At 39.6% G+C, this 8,944-nt stretch overlaps 1 long non-coding RNA gene and 1 pseudogene across 2 annotated transcripts in view; one reads left to right on the plus strand and one right to left on the minus strand.

Moving 5' to 3' along the window:
- The window catches only part of LOC144240630 (uncharacterized), a 310,481-nt gene that overhangs the window by 168,978 nt on the left and 132,559 nt on the right, over nucleotides 1-8,944 (minus strand). The window lies entirely within an intron of this gene.
- Nucleotides 1-8,944, plus strand: part of LOC144240631 (glyceraldehyde-3-phosphate dehydrogenase-like) — a 90,509-nt pseudogene that overhangs the window by 2,635 nt on the left and 78,930 nt on the right.

Below are 8,944 nucleotides of genomic sequence, written 5' to 3' on the forward strand. Positions count from 1 at the left end.
GCTTGTAGCCTGATGCAATGTGCTAGGAAACAAGTGAGCTACATGATTCCAATGGCGCCGTCACCAGCTCCCATCTTCCTGTTCTCCGTTGCTAAAACCAAACAGCAATCCTTTTTGCATTTCACACAGACATCACATTTTCAGAATCCAGCATGCCGGAACTCTTAGATTTATCTAGTTCAGCAACCTTATACAATATATACAATAGTATATTAGTATAGTGTGTTTTGGGGAAACTGAGACCTACATGAGGCTAGAGGCGTGCCAAAGTTGACCCAGACTTACTAACTCCTAATGCATCACTCTGTTCACCGTTGTTAACATGCTCCCCTCTCAAGGAATCACCTCACTGTAGCGATAGTCTTCTCAGAGCAGGCCGAGGGGTCATGTTGACTCCTGAGATCACCTGTACCTCAAGCTTCTATAGCCACTTTCCCAGGGACCATCACAAAATCCGGTCAGTGTTAAGGAGCAAAGACTAGAAAGCAATAACAAAGCAGAGGAAGCAGGAAAGCGGTACATGGAGAGAAACATAAAGATAGAAAGTCCTGAGAAAACAGGAGGGAAAAAAAATCCAGCATGGGGAAAGATGAAGAAGAAAAACAGCTGGCATGAGGAAAAATAAAGAAGAATCTATAAATTGTTTGAAATAGAGGGGCAGAGGGGAAGGTGAGTTATGTAGCACTCTCTCCCAGACTGATGGAAAGGACTCAACCCAGCTGCCCTGACTCTTCCAAAGGCCACTCTATTTCTTGCTGGTGATTCATCTTACCCTTGACAGAGACAGACCTCCCGCCTAGTTGCTCTTTTCTCTGTTCCCTGCTTTTACTATCTTTGGTATTGTAAGATGACATTACTATCAGTGCAATCTTTTTGTTAGGGAACTCATGGCCTTAGAACTAAAGATTTCATTACATGTATAAAACACATAACATAGCTTATCAAGTGCTCACTCATATGTTATATTCTTTGGATCTCACAACAAACATGAGGCAAACATTATCTGAGACCCTCTAGCAAGGCTGGTGGGTGGGTAGAGAGGGGCTAGAGGCCATGAGGGGTCATTAAACCAAACATCTTCTGGAAACACACCCATCGAGGAGGACCTTCCAAATGGGACCAGAAGAAAGTCAAGGCCACAAGCCAGGAGAGGCTAAATCATATGACCAGGGGCTGAGGTGACAGAGGAGGAGAAGGAGGGCACAGACCAAGGGCACTGAGATCCCAGATTAATAAGTAAGGGTAAAATGTGGATGGAGTTAATTGATGCAGAAATGTTCGCATCTACAAATACTAACCATGCTGTAGAATGCTCCAGTCAGACTCAGTGACTCTTTCCTACCTCTGCGTACTGTGCCGAGCACCCATGCTCACGACGAACTTTCCATTCCCTCTGGAAGGCTGTCTCCCCCCCACCCCCATCCCCATATCTACATGGCTTACTCCTTCACATCATTAGGTCTCTACCGAAATATCACCTTACTAGTGAGGTTTCCCCATACCTTCCCTTCCCACCTAGCGTCCCCTCCCCCTCTTCCATGCTTTAGAGTTCTCTATAGCATCCGCCACTATCTGAGTATAGATGTAGATGTAGGTACAGACATATCTATATAGATACAGAGATAGACATCTACATGTCTACACACACACTCATTTGCCATCAGTCTATCCCAGTTGTAATACGGTCACAGGGACAGAAATATCTGCCTCTCTCCTTCACTCTGCACTCTGTCTCTCCAGCCCCAGAAACAGTGTCTGGCCTAAAGAGAGCACTCAATAAATATTTGTTGAACAAATGAAAATTACGTTTCCCTGTCTGTGTAGCCAGACTGCAAATATCTCAGAAGGCAAAAACTCTGTTTTCACCATTATCTCCCCAGTTCTTTGCAGGGGGCCTGGGACACTATTGGTACTCACTAGGGACTGGTAGAGTGAGACATGGCCAACCCGTCACACTTCTATGGCTCAAACAGCACTAAAACCTTAACTCTGTCCTGACAACCTCAAATTTACCTCTCTTCCTTCCATTTCTCGCTGAGCAACTGCTTTGTTATTCTGAGAGCACCCATTCTCCTTATATGATGGCTTTCCTGAAACTAAGCCCAACTGAATGTGGCTTTATTCTTTGAGGAGTCACCTTGCTCGGGGTCCTTGGCAAGTTTTTTGCACTTGCTGAGATATTTGTTAATTACCTTATAATTGACAAGGAATAATTTCATCTACGTGAGCATGGTCACATTACAGTATCTTAAAATGTTATTTGCAGCAACACAATTTTTAACTGGAGAGATATAAAAATATCCTCTAAGTATAAGGCTAGCTAAATGAGTTCCCCAATCAAGATTTCACAAGTGATTACAGAAAGGGATACATTCTGTAGTTGAGTTAATGGACTTCCTTTTTTAGGGCATAAAATCCTTAATATCCAGATCATGGTTTCGATGTGTTCTTTATGCTGCCTAACATGCTTTGACTCCTCAATAAAGAGCCATCAAATTGGAACCACGGCCCCTTTAACATTAATAAGTCGAATAGAGTGCTTGGCTCTGCTTTTGTCTTTCACTAGCAAGTACCTGTCAAAGGACTTCTATGACAAATGCAGTACAACTTTAGTCATTGGTATTTTGTCCATTTTCTTACAAGAAAGAGGATTTAGATGTATTTATAATCTGTAAACAGCAGAAGGAAAGATACACATACAAACAGTAGCAACTTACTAGAATTCAGCTCAAAATGACAAAGTAATGAATCCGAATTATAAGAGGCCATTGACTTTTAAATTTTCTTCAGAACAGATTATAGGGAACACCTTGATTTGGAAGTGGACAAAAAGGAACATTAAGTGGCTCCTTTTCACAGGTGATTTTCTCTTCCCCCATCAGTCCATCTACCATGGTAGCTGCCAGTATGATGGGAAGATGAACTCTGGATAGGGACAGGTACCACTCTGTCCACACCCTCTCATCCCGAATGAGTAAGGATGGTTGACTACCAACAAAAGGGCACCCTTTTGTTCCATGTTAAAAACAGGAGTAATAATGCACAGTGGTATTGGGAAGATTATATGGAATAATGTATATGAAAGTATACAGGGCCTCATACTCAAACAGCTATAGTCCCGTTTATAATGAGGGCATCCTGGTTATGCTTTTGTGTTCTTGTGATTCTTTGTAGACCAATTTATAACTGCGCATAACTTACTATATACAGATAAACTCATTAAGACTACATAATTTTTTCAGAGTATAGGTTTCGCACTTTTCACACTTCTTTACTGTGGTCTTTGTAAAGGGCTGAGAAAATCACCCACTTTAGTACATATATGTTCCATTATCTATTGGGCCGCAGGTATTAACGTAAATAATAATAATATTATTTTCATCTTCACAATAACTCCTTAGTAAGTGGATAATAATATCCCCATTGAAAATGATGAAATTAAGAATTAGAAGGGTTAAGTCACGTGCACAATGTCATACAATCAGGAATAGCTCAAGACATTATTCAAAATCCAGTAGGTCTGACTCCAAAGCCCATATACTTTCCTGAATAGTGGACTGAAAGAGTATTTGAACCGGAGGTCCAAGCAATGGCTGTAGTCATTCCCCCGGTGCTACATTTGAGTAGAACAAAGGCGCTTTATGGATTTGGGTATGAGACCCTGTATATGTTCCTATACGTCATTCAGTGTAATCTTCACATTATCACTGTGCATTATTACCCCTGTCTTTAAGATGAGCCAACTGGAACTTGGCAAGGTTAAGTAACTGGCTCAGCATCACACAGCAACAGGCAGATCCAAATATCAAACTTCAGCCCTCCGACTTCAAGTTCTATGTTGTGCCACTGGTTATCATGCTTTGTTTTGCTACTTAACTCCATGTATAAACACACACACACATCTACTTTATCTCCTTAATTAGACTGTAAGCTCTTAGAAGGCGAGGATTATATCTCATATTGATCTCTATGTTACACTGTACTTTGTACATGATACTTAAGAAATGGGCATGGAGGAGGGCACTTGTGGGGATGAGCACTGGGTGTTGTATGGAAACCAACATGACAATAAACTATTAAAAAAAAGAAAAGAAATGGAACTACATCTTTACTAGCAGTACAAAAATGATTTAACAGAAATGTCAAATTAAAAAACTGATTTCTACTACTATGTGGACAAGTGGTACAAGCTACTCACAATGCAACACATGTTTTCAACATACTCTGGTACTCCAAGCTGGAAATCAAGAAAAAATAACACCCAAAATATTTTTATCCCAAATCAGGGACATTGGAAACAACCATTTGCTAAAAACTGCAGTGCACTGTGAATTGAAAGTGTTTCAGTAAGTTCTAACTGACATGTAAGAATATAAGAGTTACTCAAAGGAGAAAGCTGTGAAAAATAAGATACTTTCATCCTTTGTATTAAGTATAAGGTAAGCGAACAGTCTATAATGAAAAGTCAAATGAACACGTGAAGCAAATTTCTTAAACAACGGGTGGGACATGGCTGACAAAAATGGTTTGTGATCCCCAAAACAAAAGTATTCAGTGAAATTGGTAAGACGCAAACATCAAAAAGAAATCCATATAGAACTCAAAATAATGGCATTTATTTTTCATTCAATATAGCTGAAGCACACTGTATATGAAAGAAATACATAGCTAAGTAAACTGATGGCTGGGCCGTGTTTTGTTTATTTATATATATAAGGCATCGAGAGAATATGTGAAGACTGAACTTTTCTTATTTTGCTATTTCATGCAAGTGTTCCAGATTACAGCAAGGCACAATAATTTTGGATGACTTATCAATAATTCAGGCCAATATATTCATATCCTGAGTTTATTTTTCAAAGATTCATGCCAGCTTCTGTGAAATAAGGCAAAGTTGGCTCTAGATAGAAAATAAAGAAATTAATCACAAATGGATTGTTCAAAAAATGGACACATAGATGTGTCGGGAAGCTGACAGAGGTAGAAAATTTTGAGAGGATGTAGGTTCATGAGGAGGACACATGGAGTGATTCTCTTGATTCTGAGATGGCAGAGACAGAAGACCTATTCATTTCCTTAGGTAGATCATCCATTTATCAAGAGAATGAAATAAAATCCTAGTAACTGAATTCTATTAGAAATTGTCTGTCTCGGCCCTCTTCTTCTCCCCGTTCTACAGAGACCCGCAGCTCCCGGTGCAGGGCCAGCTGCATCCTGGAGACACGATGATGAAGGTCGGAGTAAAAGGATTTGGCCATACTGGGCGCCTGGTCACCAGGGTTGCTTCTAATTCTGGGAAAGTAGATATTGTCACTATCAATGACCCCTTCACTGACCTCAACTATGGGGTCTACATTTTCTAGTATGATTCCACCCACAGAAAATTCCATGACAGTCAAAGCTGAGAACAAGAAACTTGTCATCGATGGAAAGCCCATCTCCATCTTTCAGGAGTGAGACCCTGCCAACATCAAATGGGGTGATGTTTGTGCTGAGTATGTTGTGGAGTCCACTGGGGTCTTGACCATCATGGAGAAGGCTGGGGCTCACTTGAAGGTTGGGGCCAAGAGGGTCATCATCTCTGACCCTTCTGCTGATGCCCCCATGTTTGTGATGGGTGTGAACCATGAGAAGTATGCCGACTCCCTCAAGACTGCCAGCAATGCCTCCTGCACCACCAACTGTTTGGCCCCTCTGACCAAGGTCATGCATGACAACTACATTGTGAAGGGACTTGTGACCACAGTCCATGCCATCACTGCCACCCAGAAGACCGTGGACAGCCCCTCTGGGAAGCTGTGGTGTGATGCCCAAGGGGCTTCCCAGGACATCAGCCCTGCTTCTACTGGCACTGCCAAGGCTATAGGCTAGGTCATCCCTGAGCTGAATGAGAAGCTCACTGGCAATGGCTTTCCATATCCCCACCCCCAACATGTCCACTGTGGATCTGACCTGTTACCAGGAGAAAGCTGCCAAATACAATGACATCAAAAAGGTGGTGAAGCAGGCATTGGAGGGCCCCATCAGGGGTATCCTGGCTACTCTACTGGTGAATAGGTTGCTTCTTGTGACTTTAACAGTGACACCCACTCTTTCTCCTTTTTTTTTTTTTTTAATGTTTTNACCCACGAACCGTGAGATCATGACCTAAGCGAAAGTCAGACGCTTAACCGACTAAGCCACCCAGGCGCCCCCCACTCTTTCACCTTTGATGCTGGGGCTAGCATTGCTCTCAGCGACCACTTTGTCAAGCTCAGTTCCTGTTATGACAATAAATGTGGCCATAGCAACTGGGTGGTGGATGTTATGGTCTTCCTCCAAGGAGTAAGAGCTCTCTGGACCACCAGTCACAGCCAGAGCAAGAGGAAGAGTGAGACCCTTAGTGGCTGGGGAGGACTTGCCCCAAACACACAGAATCTCCCAACCTCTACATAGTTTCCATCCCAGACGCCGTGAAGAAGGGGAGGGGCTTGGGGAGCCCTGCCTATCAGCTATCATCAAACTATACTGTACCAGCCAAAAAAAAATCAGTCTCTTAAGTTCAGTCATCACTATTTTGATGTTCAAATTGTCCCTATAACAGACACAAGCTTTCAGCTATTAAGTCTCAAAAACACATGGAGGAAACTTAAACCCATATTTCTAGATGAAAGGAGCCAGTCTGTAAAGGGTATATACTGTTTGATTCCAACTATATGATATTCCAGAAAAGACAAAACTATAGAGATGGTAATGAGATCTGTGGTTATCAGGGATTCAGGCTGATGGAAGGGGGGATGAATAGGGGGAGTATGGGAGATTTTTTAGGGTAGTGAAACTACTTAGTATGATGGCAATGGTGGATACATGACATTATGGGTTTCTCAAAATCCATAAAATGAGCAATACAAAGAGTAAACTTATCATAATGTAAGCTATGGATTTTTTAATAATGTTTTCATATTGGTTCATCAGTTGAAAAAATTTGGCATAATAATGTAAGATGTTTATAGCAGGGGAGCTGTGTGGGCAGGGAAGGGTCCTTGTGCTTTCTATGCAATTTTTCTGTAAATCTAAAATTACTTTAAAAAATAAAGTCTATTAATTTTTAAAACAATCTTCTTTATGTATTGTTAGATTTATCCATACATATTTCATGTTGTTGGGGTGACTGTAAATTGATTTTTGTTTTAAATTTCAGTTTCCAGTTGTTCATTGCCAGTATATGGAAATATGTTTGCATGTTGATCTTCTACAACGCAATTGTGCTACATTCATTTATTTCTTCTACAAGGGTTTTTTTTTCGGATTTATTGGGATTTTTCTACAAAATTGGCTTGATTGTGAATAAAGACAATTTTAGTTGTCTTTTCCAACCCATATATGCACATACACAGTCAGTTCATAACAGACTTTGCATCAATGTACACATTTCATTAAATGACAAATATTAGAATGTTTGGCAGTTATCTGCATAATGTACTTTTGTCACTATGAATTCTTTCATAGGTCATATTTTTAAATGACAATCATAGCTACCTCCAGAAAAATAAAGTCATTTTTGATGGATGTGTGCAATGACCCAAATACTTAAGTAGCATCTATAAAAGGACTTTGGAACTATCTAGATAGAGATAACTGCTTTTCTCATGTTCTAAAGATTTCTTGCAAAAGATTGCTCAAATAATGTAAACACTGGACCTGGTCAACGCAACTGAGAAAGAATATTACTCAATCGTTGTGAGATGGAATTAAAACAACATAGCGATTGAGTTAAACTGGGGAAAAAAAGACATATTCTTACTGGGTTTTCATCACTTACCACAAAGGTGAGCAATAGTCCATTATCTAACGATTCTCAAGATACCAGTTACACTAAAAATTCTGCATCTGATTTGAGTTCCCAATAGACTTCAATGGACAGAACAATCATGAGGAAGAAAACACCCAAGTAGTTGGTGTTAAGAGTAAAGCCTTCACTACCCAGTAACGTGTGATAGATAATCAATATGCAGAATTCTTTTGTGGTTGTTTTGAAGTTATTTTATGGAGGCATATTCTGCATATCATAAAATTCTCCCTTTTCATGTATAATTCAATGACATTTTTGGGAAAATTTATTAAGTTTGGTAAAACTATCAAAACCATCACCCTGAATCAGTTTTACATTTTCATAGCCTCGATAAGAAACTTCATGCACATTTACTGTGAATCCCTGTTCTCCACCACTACCATACCGGGTCACCGCTGGCCTCCTTCTATCTTTACAACTTGGCCATTTTTTTTTTTTGATATTTCATTTAAATGGAATAATAACATATGTGGTCTCTGTGTCTGGCTTCTTCCACTAATCAAAATGTTTTTGAGATGTGGTAGCATGTATTCATTTCTTTTTATCATTGAATCATATTCCATTGAATGGATATACCACATTTAATTTATTCATTGGGAGGTGATGCACGTTTGGGTTGTTTACAACCTTTGATTATTACGAATAATTAATTCCACTGTTAAAAATTGGAACAAGTTTTTTTGGTTGGGGGCATATATTTTCCATTTTATTGGGTATATACTTAGGAGTAAAATTCCTGGGTCATATCGTAATACTGTGTTTAATTTTTTGAGAAACTGCCAAATCTTTTTTCAAAGGAGCTGTGTGATTTTATTCCCACCAGGAATATATATGGTTTCCAACTTCTGTAATATTTGTTATTAGTCTGTCTTTTTGGTTATAGCCATCCTTGCCCATTTTTTGATAGGATTGTTTCTCTGCCATTAAGATGTAAACATTTTTGTGTATTCTGGATACAAGCCCTTTATCAGATACATATTTTTGCAAATGGATTCTCCCTTTCTGTTGCTTGTCTTTTTTAAAAATTAAGCTTTTTATTTTATGATAATTGTAGATGCACATGTAGTTTTAAGAAATAATACAGACAGATCCCATATGCTTTTTACTAATTGT

This window comes from Crocuta crocuta, unplaced genomic scaffold (assembly GCF_008692635.1).
Source record: "Crocuta crocuta isolate KB4526 unplaced genomic scaffold, BGI_CrCroc_1.0 scaffold510, whole genome shotgun sequence".
NCBI classification, from domain to species: Eukaryota; Metazoa; Chordata; class Mammalia; order Carnivora; family Hyaenidae; genus Crocuta; species Crocuta crocuta.